This window comes from Macrobrachium rosenbergii, chromosome 53 (genome assembly GCF_040412425.1).
Source record: "Macrobrachium rosenbergii isolate ZJJX-2024 chromosome 53, ASM4041242v1, whole genome shotgun sequence".
Classification (NCBI taxonomy): Eukaryota; Metazoa; Arthropoda; class Malacostraca; order Decapoda; family Palaemonidae; genus Macrobrachium; species Macrobrachium rosenbergii.
The window spans coordinates 32,117,941-32,133,712 of record NC_089793.1 but is presented as its reverse complement, the minus strand read 5'-3'; the positions used below and the strand labels follow the sequence as shown (position 1 = coordinate 32,133,712).

The window sequence follows — 15,772 nt, the reverse complement described above, 5'->3', positions numbered from 1 at the left end:
TTTGGCACTTCTCACTTTACTGTGCAATTTCCATGAATTTTTATCTCTCATTTAAGAAAAAATCTTGCAGGCAAGCTGTAGGAATCTAGCAAAGGACTCAGTGGTCTCATTAATCTTCTTTGTAAAATAACAATACATCTCTCTAACTTTTGTAAATCTTTCCCTTCCTCCAGTTTTCACCTGTATGAACAAATCCTTTATACAGCACCGCCAAGAATGAGTCTAAAATAATGGAATGTGTCTTTTTTACAGTATACTGTTTTCCTCCAAAGTAATGTACATAAACAAATTTTTAAATTACAATGATTTAACTTACACAAACTCAAAATCAAACAGTTCAAAAATATTCTGCCTTCAGTCAACACATGTTCTGTAATCATTATGATATACCTTATCTCATCATAGCACATTTTCACTCCATGACTTTTGCCGGATTAGCCAATCTAGCTGAAACTCCAGTTAGCACCTCCTCATCTTAGGAATTAAAATATCCCATTTAGACAATTATCAAATACAGGTAGTGCATTATATTTCGAAGCCACGGTTGCAATTAAGCAAATTAAAGAAATAACCAAAATAGACCAGCTTATCTCTTTAGCTGAAAAACTAAAAGAGAATGATAAAAGTGCAGTATTTAAATGCGCACAACAACTGAACAAAATCAAAGATACAACAACTGTTTTGTTTGTATTTCAAAAAAAATATTTTATCAAATGACGTTATACTGTACAATAAAATTTTTACACTAAATTCGTAATCGCAAGGAAATATACTAAGCAAACTATCAAGTTGTAGTTGAAGCAACAATGTCTGTTGCTAATGACTATAAATTATCGCATCGCAAAATGGATGAATCATTAGAGAATGTATATAACGTAAAGTGAAAGAATACATATTATGTTTTCACGCTTGTACTTTTATTTCAATCATAGCAAAACTGCCCCACCTGCATTAGTATAATAACAAAAAAATGGCAAATTACTTCACAACTTTTGTAAAAAACACTGACTACCAACATATTCATTTACGCTTAAGAGTGAAAAAGCGCACTGAACTGAAAGTTTAAACACCGCAGTTGATTCCAAAACAAAACACTGATAATAATAACTATGAGAATATACGAAAACAATGCATGCCAGGTTGAAAAGATGCACATTCGTTATGTTGATGTAAAATGTTTTTTAAACTGTCTATACCATATATGTACCTCTATACGATATTCTATAGTGGAACAGCAAAAGCATGAATGGAGGGAGAGAAAAGAAAATTAGCAAAACATTAGAAATAACTTACAAAATTAAAGTTGCCGATTAGTGATGGTCAAAATTTATTAGTATAATACATCTGTAAAATGTCTACCAACAAAGTTAAGAGTGATAGAAAGTTTAGTACTTAACTAAAATACACAAAAATGTTTTTAAACATCAATAGGGAGGAGAGAAAGACAAGTATTACCAAATTAAAGTTGGGCAAAAATTTACTTGAATCTCATCTAACATAAAATACACAAAAAATTTATCAAGGGCTAACTTTAATTTTAATTAGGCGTTAGACACACTGCTTCATTACTGCTATTATTCTTGCTCGTCTGTTTTATAGACATCCATACAGTATTACCTTCTTTACTGTACTATAGTAATGTCTTTATCCTAAAATAACACACTGTGCTGTACATGAATTAGAGAAGTAAAATACAGAAGCATATGCAAGCAAAAAGACATTGTATTAAAATCAATCATGCAGAAATAGTCATCACTAATGCCTCAGACATCACATGGCACAAAAGGCCTCTGGAAAATTCCACCACTTATGTGTCTCCTGTGCTTTATCTTCCATAAATCTCCACTCATCTCCAGCCTCCCTACTCATAGTTCTCTTCCAAGTAGGTCTAGGTCTTCCAGCTCTCCTGGTGCACATAGGAGCCAAGCTGACACTATTGCCTTGCTATCAGACTACAATATTCTTCTTACAACTATTTTATTCTCAAATCAATGAAATATTGCACAGATAATTTAGCTATTGCTTTCATTCTTATCACAGTACAGAAAATCATCAACTGTTTACCTAAAACATCTGACAAAGGATCAGTTTCATACTGGCCACTAGAGGTATGTGTTTCCTTCCCAGACTCAGTACATGAAAAACATACAGTTGGGTGAAGCATGCATAACTCATGTTATCTGAATGACATTTTCCCTTATTAAACTTCATTTATAAAGAAGTGAGGGACTATAATATAGTAACATTTTAATTTGATAATAAGGCTAAATAACCCTGTAAATACCAGCTATATGAGGGAAATCCTACCTATAGAAGACAAAGTACATTGAAGAATGTAGGTATTATATTTAAACACAGTTTTCCCTTATACAATATGTTGAATAGCATATTGTGATTAGAAGAAATCCAGCAACCCTGCTCATCTAAATGTGGCATTGAAAACAAAGTATGCTCTCAACAACAACTGCTACACCTACAGCTAGATACAACCTAAAGTACCTCCTGCAGCAGGTATTATCAGTTACTGGTACCTGGTACCTAGGACTCAAAACATCTTAGTTAGCCTAGATGGTAGCTGCTACCTATATAAAGTAAGGTATGTGGCAGTGCTTGCTCTTGAAATGAGACCCACAGACAAATCAGGATGAAAAATTCTTATCAATTTCCTGCATTCCTCAAAAGATGACTCTAGGACATGGTGTCACGTGATGATATTGGTCTCTCCCATGTACAAAAAGGATCAAAATGATAATGAAAATTGAACAACTAATCTGTTATTTCAATCAAATCTATCTGCCCCTGGAAGAACATCAAGGTTCAAAAAACCTGCTGCCTGGAGGAGTATAAAGAAAAATGAGACAGATGTAGATGGAAGTACAGATGATATCTTGATTCTGAAGCTGAAGAAATAAGCTTCCCATAAACAAATCCCTTTTAAAGTCCTTACTGGTCTAGAACTTCGTACTCTTACATTTTTTATAGCCAAAATATGTTCAGTACAGATGTTAGAACTTCAGCAGAGAAAGAGATCTTACATCAGATTATTCACCGATACCAGAACAAGGTTAAGACCACTTTTACAATTCTAGATTCATAGGAATTACCCAAAAATATTTGTTATTCAAATTGAGGCTTACATTTCAACAGGCTAAAATTAAAGGAAGGGGAGCAGATGAAGAAATGACTGAAGTGAAAACGTAAAAAGTAGAAGACAGAAAGCTGTGCAGTTACTATCCATTTCAGGGACCGCAAGTCATTGTTTTTCTCAAATATCTTTCAAACTAATTATTTGAACGAAATAGTACTTTAACACAGTGTACAAGACACCTCCTGCTAATTTTTGGTAATACAGTGCACTGTCAAATGGTTTTAGTTAAGGCGTTTACTCTTGACTTACATGGTGTTGCCAAGCACTGCCAAACTATGCATTCCAATGTCCTTTAACCCCATCCTATCCCTCCCTCTCCCTTCCCCTCCTCATCCCATTTTCCTGGCCTCCCCTTCTCTGCTTCCCCCCACCCTTCCTGTCTATGTGGGATAGCGGACATTCGATTGCATAGATTAGTCCTGCTGACGTGTGCGACTTTGCTTTTAAAAGTCAAGAGTCAACACCTTAACTAACACCATTTGACAATGCATTACAAAAATTAGTGGGAGGTGTCTTGTACACTGTGTCAAAGCACCATTTTGATCAAATAATTAGTTTGAAAGATATTTGGGAAAAACAATGACTCGCAGTCTGTGAAATGGATAGTAGGGGCAAAAGAGACACTGTGGAGAACATTTAGTACCATTTACAGTGCACCACATCAGGAATGCTGTAAGTAGTGTCCAATTACTGAGACCAACTTATATTAGGATATACATAACAACATGCAGACTGCTAAAAACTTAAATAAAATAGAAATAAGCAAAGGAAACAAAAAAGTGACCCATGTCAAAACTGTGCCATGTTCACAGAAATGACTGGTAACCAGTAGGAACAAAAGATTTTATCATTATAAATACACCTTAGAAATGGGTCCCATGACATAGGAGGGTACTAAGAATCTCCCAGTTTACAAATACTGTAGTAAGTACAAACTGTAAGTAGAAAATTGGACCATAAGAACCACAAATCACACTGGATGTGAAAATTCAAGAGTAACTGCCACAGAAGTTCAAGTTTTGTCCTTCCTGTTGTTATTGTCATACAGTTACCCTGCAAGTTGTTACTTGATGTATTTCAACTAAATTTAGTGAAAGTCTGTTAACAACACCCAGAAAAAGAAATTAATTTTCTGAAACAACAGTTGGGACTCTCATAGTACTTACTATCCATGAGGGTGGGTACTGCTTACTGTACACTCTGTATGGTATATTTATAAGTAGCCTACTTCCTAAGGTTTCTGTTCAAAATGTTCCTAGCTGTATTGCTTTTTGCCTTTACTTTCAGTTGTCTCCTGTGATTTCTTCCTCTTTATCTGTCCAACTTCTTTAACTTAAGAGGCCTTATCCCAGATTTTACCCTTAATTCAAAATCCAACTTTTTTCCAAGTCCTATGAAATCCTAAAAGTGTGAAACCACTATTACCAAGAAGTTGCATCAAATAGCAAGACTTAACCCTTTAGCAGCTGACTCACCCTAAGGCTGCAGCTGTTTACGGCACATGTAAAATACATTTTGTCTTAAAATTAAAGGAACAGTAATTACATAACTAATTTTTAAAGTTCTTATGAATTTTCCTACTTCATTATAGTTCACATCAATATCAACCCACTCATATATATATATATATATATATATAGCTATATATATATATATATATATATATATATTATATATATATATATATATATATATATATATATATATATATATATATATATATATATATATATAAAATATATATTCAGCTGAAAATGTGTACTGTATGGCCTTGGTTTAGTAAACTTTAACACCTAACCAAATAGTTCAAAAGAAAGTAGCAGAATATTAACGTTACATGATGAACACCAGCATTAGGAATGAATGCTGACGATGTATGAAAACAAGCAGTCTGTGAAATGAAGCAATTACTTTAATTACATGAGCTAAAAACAGAAAAAAAAAAAAAAAATTGCATAAATCATTAAGCTTCCTGGAAATTGGTACAACTATAGAACATTTCACTCACACCAAACTGTAAATTAAAGAACACTATAGTACTTTGAAAACATGACATTACCCCAACACCTACTCAAGAGTAACATATACGATTAGATGTATAAAGAATTAAAACATGTTAGTGAAATACTGTAGTAGGCTAAGGATGCAAGCAATCCACTAATACAACTAACCATGGAAGCTGAAAAAGTAAGGGGCTACTACAATAAAGGAAGATCTAGTTATGAATACTGTAAGAGATTTGAATGTCAGTGCAATACAGTATATAGCAGGTTATGGGTGCAAGCAGTCAACTAATACAACTAACCATGGAAGTTAGAAAGAGTAAGAAACAACTATATCTACTATAAGAAAATCTAGACATGAATCCTCGGCTAACTAAGCTCACTCATCACACATACACTACACCGCTTTAGTTCCATGAAGGAGGGGTTACTTGAGCCAAGAAAGTTAATACTGACAGCGCCACTACCAAAACTGAATATCTATACATATGTACTAAACAAAGATGTTGACCATCATCTGTTGTGGTAGTGGAAGTGTTGACTTCATGAAGGAAGCATGGTACTGTGAGGATCAGTGGGAGTAACAATGGGTGGTCTGTTTTCAGTAGCCATTGGTAAAGCTGCTTTCTTGCCTCGCAAAAGCTCAGTGCATACAGACACAGAAAGACCTGAGGAAGTCAAGTAATGCATCACAGGGTTTCAGTATGGTCATTCGAGACAAAAAAAAAAATAACATAACACTGTACATGATTACAAATTCTCCACACCCACACTGCATGAATGCTATGTTATGTGATACTCAAAACAAAACAAAAATTATTATTGCCCATGGGAATACTTTTAATAACTGATAACCATTTACAAAATGCATAGGTATAAAGCCATAAACACCTTGAAGAGGACTGTGCAACCTGATTCAAAAAAGTCACCTAACTAATTACCTCAAAACAGTGCAGTAATTTTTTTGTTTTCTATGTAGACATTATTTTGTAACGGTATCTCCTAAGAATAAATGGTACAAAGTAATACAAAAAGAAAAGAGGAACAGACTCAAGTAAGAGTAAGTGACAAAACAGAGGCAAATTTAATTTTGAGGAAAGACACAAGCTCTACCTCTCAGAAGGCTTGATTACAATATCTCCTGACACTTAGCTCTCAGAAGGCTTGATTACAATATCTCCTGACACTTGAAAGAGGACAGTAATTATAATCTGGAGATAAGTTAGAAATTATTCATATCTAAGTACTGTAAATAAAAATATCTGATTAAATCAGTAAAGCACAGCTCATGTCTTATCAAGGAATGAATCATGTAAGGACATATGCTATGGCTTCACCTACCACAAAAGTCTCATCATGTCACAAAACCTCCATTTCAAGAGCTGAAAAAATGTTAACATACACAAGTACTGTATTACCAAAAATTGGTGTGATTTTTAAATGCAGAACCTGAGGCATAATTCTATTGTATAAATTCCAAGAATGATATGACATGCTGAAGTGTTGCTGTCAACACAATATCTAGGTATCAATAATTATGTACAAGCTTCACTGCAAAGTTCCCTTACTATCACTATTCAACTACTGCACTCTTCCACCGACACCAAAGGAGTCCCATCATCCAATGAGACAACCTCAAAATACTATACTAGTTGGTTCACCGCAATTACATCTATTATTTGGAATTTTCCACTACTTGAATTATTTGGTTCAGTGGTTTTCTTTCCCTGTATTGGCATTTTTATCCCTTTCATTAGCCTCATATTAAAAATGAGAATTAAAATAACATTCTGAATCAAATTTATCTATAAACCTCCCTGAGTTATGAATGCATAAACTGAAAAAATATCTACTCGTGAGTTCTTGATTTGAGTGTATTTACCATTTCTAAAAATAATATCTCCAAATACATTTCCAGACTTTAACTTTGTTATCTAGATAGACAATTGCATGTAGGAACATTATAAAATTTTAGTCATCAAACAATCTAATTAATTATCATTTCCATCATCAGTCATCATTAATACTTTTTTAGCTACTCGTTCCTCTCTCCTTACCATAAAGTATGCTTAAAGGACATCAGTCTTTGAGATCTGTCAATTTTTTAGTCTCTGGACACTGAATCTCTTGGCAAATTCTTCTCTAATATGATCTTCCTACTACACTCCAGCCAACAATCTCAACATTTTGTTGTGACAATTGAACTTACTATTCAATTTCAATAAAATAAAACTTAGAGAAATAAAAAATAAGGTAATAATATTCACTCAGCAATAAATATGAAGTTAAATTTCACACACCAAGGTAGCTGCAATACACACAACCCCTTCAAAACCAACTCGAAAAATCTCTTTAGTATAACACACATACCTGGGGTTAGTTCCTCCTCCTCATCAGTACTCTTCTGGGGCGTCGGCTGATTGCTAGCATGCCTCGATCCCTTAATTGTAATTGGAAGACAGGGAAACCGACGAGTTATTCCATTACAAAAAGTTGCCCTCACTCTCTTGGGCAATTTATGCATTTCATTAACAAGGTCTTGGTCATGTAGTGCTAGCGCCATGTCTGTAAAATAAAAAGTAAGCCAACCATAAAATGTAATCATTTCTATTACTGTTATCAATCATACTGTATGTTTATATGAAAAAAAAAAGAATTCTATTAACTTGCTGGAGAAAAGCTTCAGATCCAGGTAATAAGATAACTCTAAATGTGGTTGTCTGAAAAAAGAAAAGTGTTGATATTACTTTCTTTTCTTATTGCAACAATCTTCAGAAAAGTGAAAGTCAGTTATTATCCCAGAAATACAGAGGATGAAGGGCTCCACAATCTGTTAGTAAAAGCAAAGGAACGATTAAAATAAATGATAATGATCATGAAATTACCAAAGTTTTAGTAAATTAGCTTGATAGAGGGCACTTAAGACATTCTTCCAAAGAACAAGTGGCCTATATTCTCAAGAGGTTAATTTGGAATTTTAGCATTAGCTGTTGTGCATATTTTATGATATTTTATAATGTCAAAACTTGTCAAAGACATCAACACACAAGTAAACTGGAAAGCCCACAGCTGCTTCAAACTGTAATGCATACTCAAGAACTATGCTACACAAACAGCAAAATATTTCTTCTTAAGTTCTGACATTATAAAATATGCACAATAGGTAAGGCTAAAATTCCAAATTAACCTCTTGAGAATATAGGCCACTTGTTCTTTGGAAGAATGTTTAACCTGCCCCTATCAGAACCAAAGATTTTACTCAAAACTGAGGGTAAATTTCATTACCATTCTCATTTATTTTAATCATTCCTTTGCTTTTGCTAACAGATTGTGGAATCCTTTGCCATCCTCTGTATTTCTGGAATAATTTAACTTTTCACTTTTCATGACGTTGGTTTACAATCATTCAAGAAGAAAAGTATCTCAACACTTTTATTTTTTTTTAGAAGCAGCCTCATTTTAGACAGCCTTGTTACCTGGACGTCCTCACCTTGAGGCGGGACCTACAAATGATGATATCATGCTAAAGATACTTACCAAGATCTTTAGAATCATAGAGAGCTGTTAAACCTTTTGTAATGGCAACTTTTTCTCTTTCCCTAGCTCCAAGTGCCCAGCGGTTCCATTCTGCATTGCAGACAACCACTGAAGCTGGACAATATGGCAAATGATCTGATAAACAACGACGTGGCATCCACTGTGGACATCCATAGATAGCGTTGATGCAGTGGACTCTTTCTTCACTGCACATCTCTTGGTGTTCATCCATTTTACAAATGTGGAACCTGCATAAAAACCATAAGTTATGGTATGACAAGTTTGCTGTCCTACATACCATTATACTTCATATTGCAGTTATCATAACACATTAGGGAAAATCCATTATATTTTGAATTTGAACATTTAAAAAACATGAGACAAAAAAGCAAGAAAATGATGGTCAGAATTTGCAGAAGGAACAAGTCAGTAATGCCTTTACTTGTTTCCACAAAATAGGATGCCCTTAAGTGAAATGAGAACGGCAGACCTAGTAAAAGTCTAATGAAACACAGTACAGATAAAAAACATATATCAATAAATATTTATTCAAACTGTTCCTGAAAATACCAAGTTGAATAAATTTCAAGTTGCATTATGACCTTTTTCACACTTGCTGGCTTCAACATTCTTAAAATGGCCAGACAGAATGTTCCACCGTTTCACAGTAAAGGAGATGAATGATCTGCAGAAATGGATAGAGTTACTAATGCTTAAATATATTTTACCTGAACAACAAGGATAAGTTTCTAGATCCATTAAGCTGGCCAAAAGGATTTGTTCTTAATTAATGGGGAAAAACTGGAACCTGAATGGGTTGAAGAGCAGAAAGGCCAGGAAAAAAAAAATGGTGAAAAGCAAAACAGAAAACAGTGCAGCTAGGAGTTAAAAGTACACTGTGATACACCATGTCTAGTGCAAAAAGATGCTGACACTGTGGGAGTATGGTCTACAAAGGTGCCTTGCTGTTCTTTTTGGTGCTGCTTCACGCCTTAGCCAAACTGCTTTCTGAATTTTATAACTCATCTTTTCCCTATAGTCCCTTCCCAACCATCTGCCCAACTTCTTCAACTTCACTTTGCTCCAGTTTTAGCTGCTAATTCATTAATAAACCATGCTAGTGTCTAGAAATGTGGTTTTTATAAATTACAGTACTGTACTGTGCTTTATAACAAATATAGCTGGAAACTTGCAACTTTAGTTACAGTGTACAATCTGTTAATGATGACCCACCTCTGACCGCAGTCATTAGGACACCACACTACTTCACAGCTCCATCCAGGCTTTGGTGGTTCTCGGCACTTGTTAAGTTTGAAGCAGTGCTCACAATGAAAATGAATATTGATGTCTACTTCAAAGTCAGAGTCATCAGCATTAAATGATAAAGATTCATCTTTACTATCATCTGTGTCTGATTCCACAGGAGCCTCCATTTCTGAAAAAGAAGGAAAAATGAGTTGTAAAAGAAAGATTATAGTCATGAGTTGCCAGTGAAAGATTACCGTCACTCTCGAAACTACTATTTGATATGTGATTTTTGGCCTGTATGATATCTGCTCTGTATGAATACTCTTATTAAATATTATATTCAATAAGATCAGAAATTTGCTAAACAGTCTCCCAAAACCACAAACTTATGAGTCAGCAGTTACAACAGTGTTCTCCCACAGGAACATAGGAAATTAAGTATGATAGGGGACAGCAAGCAGATACATATTCTTTTCAAGGTAATGCATTTTAGAGACAGACTCAATTTTAATGTCTGCTTTTATTTCATACACTTATAAGAATGTCCCCCAAACACCATTAGGCCTAAATACAATCAGTTCAGTCTCTCCATTCCTTTGTTCTTTATTATTCACATTGATTTCTTCTCATTCATTCATTTATTTATCCCATCTTATTTTCCCTCAAACCCTGCTTTTCTTTTGAGTCTGTTTTTGGGTTAGTCATAGCAGGTGTTGCTTACGTCTCCAGGTGTTCTTTCCGTCACAATCAGTCCCAGTTAATACACACACCTTAGTGCAGTTGTATAAAAAACAGAAAATTTTAAATAAGGGTATATGCCAATAAAGGGGGGAAGAGGAGAGAAAAATCTTTTTAAATATTACATTTTAGACAAAGAAATTGAGTGAATTTACTTCTGTACACAGTAAAGAAAAATTTCCCCAAACACCACATAATACAATCAATATCAAACTTTCTCTTTGTTTTTTCATTATTATACATTCTTAATTCCCATATTTTCCTTTCACTAAATTCTTGCCATTTGTTGGTTGTAAGGACTGACGTCAAAGAGAGGAGAGTGATGAATGGATATATTTTTTCATTTTCACTACATTTGTTAATTTGCTTCTATTTTTATTATTTATTTGTCAGTAAAGGGTAAACATAAAACTGTAGTATTGAAAATTTAATGACAACAAGTAATTTCCTCAACTGTTCCAGTCTATGAAACACAAAAAAATTGTTTCCACATAAAAGTCACTTAACAAAATATCTTTGATACCATATGGATTGACTTTGGTGTCCCTTGTGGTTTAAAACAGTATCAAAAGTATCTGTTATGTGAGATTAGATGACCTTTTTAGCCATGCCACAAACTTCAGAGTTTTCCTTAAGCACAGCAATTTCACAAGTTCAAGTGCATTGTCTTCAAACTCAGTCATGTTACTATGGTTATAGTATATCCTATATCTCACTTGTCATTTTAAATTCTTTTGTAAACATGTGCATCATTATTTACCTCTTTAAATATTTGCCTTGAGTCAACATCACCATATTATCATCTGAACTAAAGTTGTAATCTCTGATTTTCTTATGTATTCTGATGTTTCACTGTCCAGAATAACTCACATCACCAGAGGTCACTAGTAGTGTGTTTACAGTTTTATTTCATTGCTAACTTTTGATCCTTGAATGTCAGTTTTTCAAGAGTAGAAAGTCAGTTGTTATTATCAGTTTGTTAATATAGGAGGACTTTAACTTTTTAACTATTGTACTCATGTGGGACATCTTTCAGTGCAGCTAATAATTATATGTGTTATTATAGTAAGTTAAAAATAAGGTTTGTGGTGGTATTTGGTTTTATTCACTGTAGCTCAGATAGCATAGGAGTGATGAGTGAGATCATGAAAAAATATTGATAGGTATGTTGTGCATGCATCAGAATTGTTTATTAATTAAATGTTCTGCTTATGTCTCTCTCCACATTTTACAGCCAAAATTAACACAATATCTTGTGGATCATGTGATTTCCATGCAGTGTGATGCACTACAGTATATTTGACACTTAGCTTGAAGTTAAAAGGTCACAGAGGTGTGATTAGTTTGATAATGCAATGTATGGTTTATTTATATAAGGTCCAAGCTATTTTCTTGCACTTTATTTTTCACAGAAGTTAGTTATTTGTGGAATTCTATACCAGAGATAGCCTTTTTTAGGTTCGGCCTGAAAAACTTTATTAGCCAACTGATATTATCAAACAACCCAAAACACCTAGGAATCTGTGCAAGATTCTGCTGTACGTATAATAATTAACTTATTTCATATGTGCATCAAAAATGGATGCATTATACACCCAAATCATAGTTATTCTCTGACCAATATACCCACAGGTTGGGGTGGAATGGGCCAACTTTAAAATCTCACGACAATATGCCATAACCTTTCACTGGTACATGAAATTTTCTCTGGCTGTCATGATGGAAGATAAATGCAGAGAAGATAATGGAACTCTCACATGTCAACACAAACTTGACACCAAGATTACTTTATGTAAACTTGCACTTCCATGACTATGGTTCATGCCATAATACAACCTGTATGGTTATCAACAATTTGTCATGCCATATTACAACTGTACTAAGCCCTCTTCTATATGCAAAATTTATTTACGCAATCTTTCAATAAAAAAAAATGGACATGTGCACATTGCTAGTTATTTATGGCAAACAAGCCTGGAATGTTACCCTGCTATTAACCTCATCATAATCATTATTCACAGTTTATGTCAGGTTTCCTTTTAAAGCTGATATCTTACGCGAGTTTTCTCAGTAATAGTTAATTCTATCTACATACTGTTTGAATACCCATTTTATCTACAGTATTCCACTTCATCCTCAATCTTCTGAGCCTTTCACCTGGTCAACATCCTGCCATGTACATAATTACCACTAACACTAATTGCTCCCCCTCTTTGCATCACATGCTAAGCCATATCTGCTTACAAGTACTTTTTATCCTCTGAACACCAAAGTTCTCCACTACTTTCTTATAGCATTACACCGAAGTAAAAATCAAGCTCATAACTTGGGAGGCATAAAAGTTAATTATTAGATGCAGTAACTCAAGCCTACCCCCCAAATACCCCAGCTGTAGATCAACCAGAAATGCGAGTGAGAGGCAAGCAACATAAGTAGAAGAAACCCTATCCTCTAGATCATGGGAATCATAACAGCACCTGAGGTACAAGGTTAGATTTGGTTGTGTTAGCTCCAGTATATAGCAGTTATAGCAGTCATCCATTACTGGGATGGGGGTGGGGGGGGCAGTTATTCTACCCATATTCAGGTTAGGTTACACTTTTCCATTTTATCTACAATCTTATAAAGTGTTTTGTCTGTGTAAAGCAAAACTCATAGTTTTTGTGTTAAGTGTTTTGAGTAAACCAAAACTCATAATTTTTGTGTTAAGTGTTATGTATGAGTAAACCAAAACTTAATTTTAGTGTCACGTGTTTTGTATGAGTAAACCAAAACTCATTTTTGTGGTAAGTGTTTTGTCTGGTAAACCAAACTCATAATTTTGTATTCTCTGGCAGATGGTAATAGTGTACAGTATTAACTTTTTTTTTTAAGTGTGTACCAATTAATAAACCACTTGAAAAACATGAAATGCCAATACAGTATAATTAAAACTATTTTGTATGTAAGACAAAGAGCCAAATCTATCAGTCAGTATTTATCATAAGTATATAGGCCTATTACTATAGGCTAGGTGTTCCGGAAATCTGAATCACTCAAAATACCAGCACTTTCAGAGTTTCGACAATGTGATTTAAAATTTTGAAGATATAGGCTACTGCTTACTCTTTTCTTTACCCTGGGGTTTCATTCAGCTGAAGGTGCTCTGCGAGACCCCCGAACTTAACTAGTCACATACATAATAATAATGCAGACATATTCTGAGATTCTTATATCAGAATACTCCAAATTAATTGTAAAATTCGCAGTGTCGTAACACTCAGAATGAAAACCTCTTGCACAAAAGCATACTTGAACCAAAATTAGCTTTACACTACAATTCTAGGCTTGTCTAAATGTTGACCGACTTAGGCTACAAAGGCTAGACCCAATTAGGCTCGGTTACCAGATTCCCTGTTTTAACTTGCCTGTCTATGGTAGACAAACAACAAAACTGGGAGTGGATACAGAGCAGGAAGACAGGTAGGCAAGAGAAATCCAACTGTGAAAACGGACCAAACCTAACCTTTCCTAGAATGCCGTGCCCTGACTTAACCAGACCTTCTTGCTAACCTGACTTAGGGTGCCGTGCCCTGACCTGGCAAGTGGGCTTCGCTCTCTCTGGACCTCCCAAGTAACACCATTCAGGTCAACTGGTAACTGGAAAAAGTTACTTTTCATGGAAAAAAATTGTTGATTGGCAAACTGACGGAAATTAACGTTACTTACGGGTGGTTTATAGCACGTGAAGTAACTGTTATTCTATGGAAGGTTTCGCTGGGGCAAAATTAACAGCGCCTACCCGTGTCTCCCTACTCTGCATACTACCCCACAACCGTGTAACCTGGCCTGACCTGTCAAACTGTCAAAACGAAAAAAATAGTAAAGCCTACCGGCAGAGAACTAACAGGACAGGTAAGCTGTGACGGGCCCTGTGAAAGCTTCGTAAAGTGAGACAGGTGTGAAGAGGAGGGAACTCACTCACACCTTACGGCCCAAAGAGGCTGAGGAGGATTATTAGCCTTAGGCCGGGAGAGGAAAGCTGATCCCACTCATTCTCAGACTACTTGAGAACCACTCGTCTGTTCCTACGTTACACTTCTGTAACTTCTAAAGATAGCCTTTGGTTTTTATTCACCCTTTGGGTCTGAAACCCGATATCGCCTCATACATTAGTAAATTTACAAGTTAAAAACGTAGTTGTTCTTTAAAATTAACGAAAGAAATCTGATATTTAACCACTTAAAACCCACTCGTCCATTTACCATCAAGTAGCACTTAAATACCACCCGAACATGTCCTTATTTCTTCATATTTGCACTTCTAACTCAAATTAGAATCGCGTGTAATCTTAATTTCATATAAAATACGTTACCTTTTCGCACAAATTACCGAAAGAGAGACAAAAATCATACAAATAACGGCTCAGTCCATCAACACCCGGATTTGCTCTCAAGTATTGCCTTTACGTCACTGTACGTCAAGATTGCTAATGTTGCAAAACAATGAACCTTCCCCAGCTGGTGAGATGTCTAATATATTTCCCGTATATTTTTTAAATAAATACTAGATACTGTATGACCAAAGATAGCCCTAAATGTACCCAGCTACTCAACTCTCTCTAGATTATTTTTTTTCTGTTAAAAAGTAGATTAGTTTAACAAAAGTAATCATTCCTCACAGATCATAATGTCATCTGTGTGTGTGTATATATACACATACATACACACAGATGACAATGCAACATTTGTCCGTTAACTGCTGAACTGAGGATAAAAACTTGACCTGTGCAGTAAACTTCCACTGCAGCAGCCATTTCATTTACCTATGCAAGACTTGTTAACAGTGCATAGAACCCCCTCAAACGCCCCAGTATTCACCTCTGTCGTCCATGTACTTTCATCAATCGTGTTTCTAGGATACTGAGATCAGTATATACGGTACGTTCCAAAACCTCTGCCAGTACTTTCTCCTTAAGTTTAACCAGTTATACACACTTCATTAGAATGCTGTGCTCCATCATCTGAATGTGATCATAATCCGTCAAAAAGCACTCGACTTATCCTCTCGTGTTTTAAGCCGACCTCTTCCCAGCACGGGCTCTTGCTCCTGTAGCAAC

The 15,772-nt window shown here is 35.0% G+C and overlaps 1 pseudogene; it reads right to left on the bottom strand.

Annotated features, from left to right (window-relative positions):
- LOC136834105 (F-box only protein 30-like) overlaps positions 1–15,160 on the bottom strand; it is a 42,005-nt pseudogene extending 26,845 nt beyond the window's left edge.
- Between the last annotated feature and the right edge of the window lie 612 nt (positions 15,161–15,772).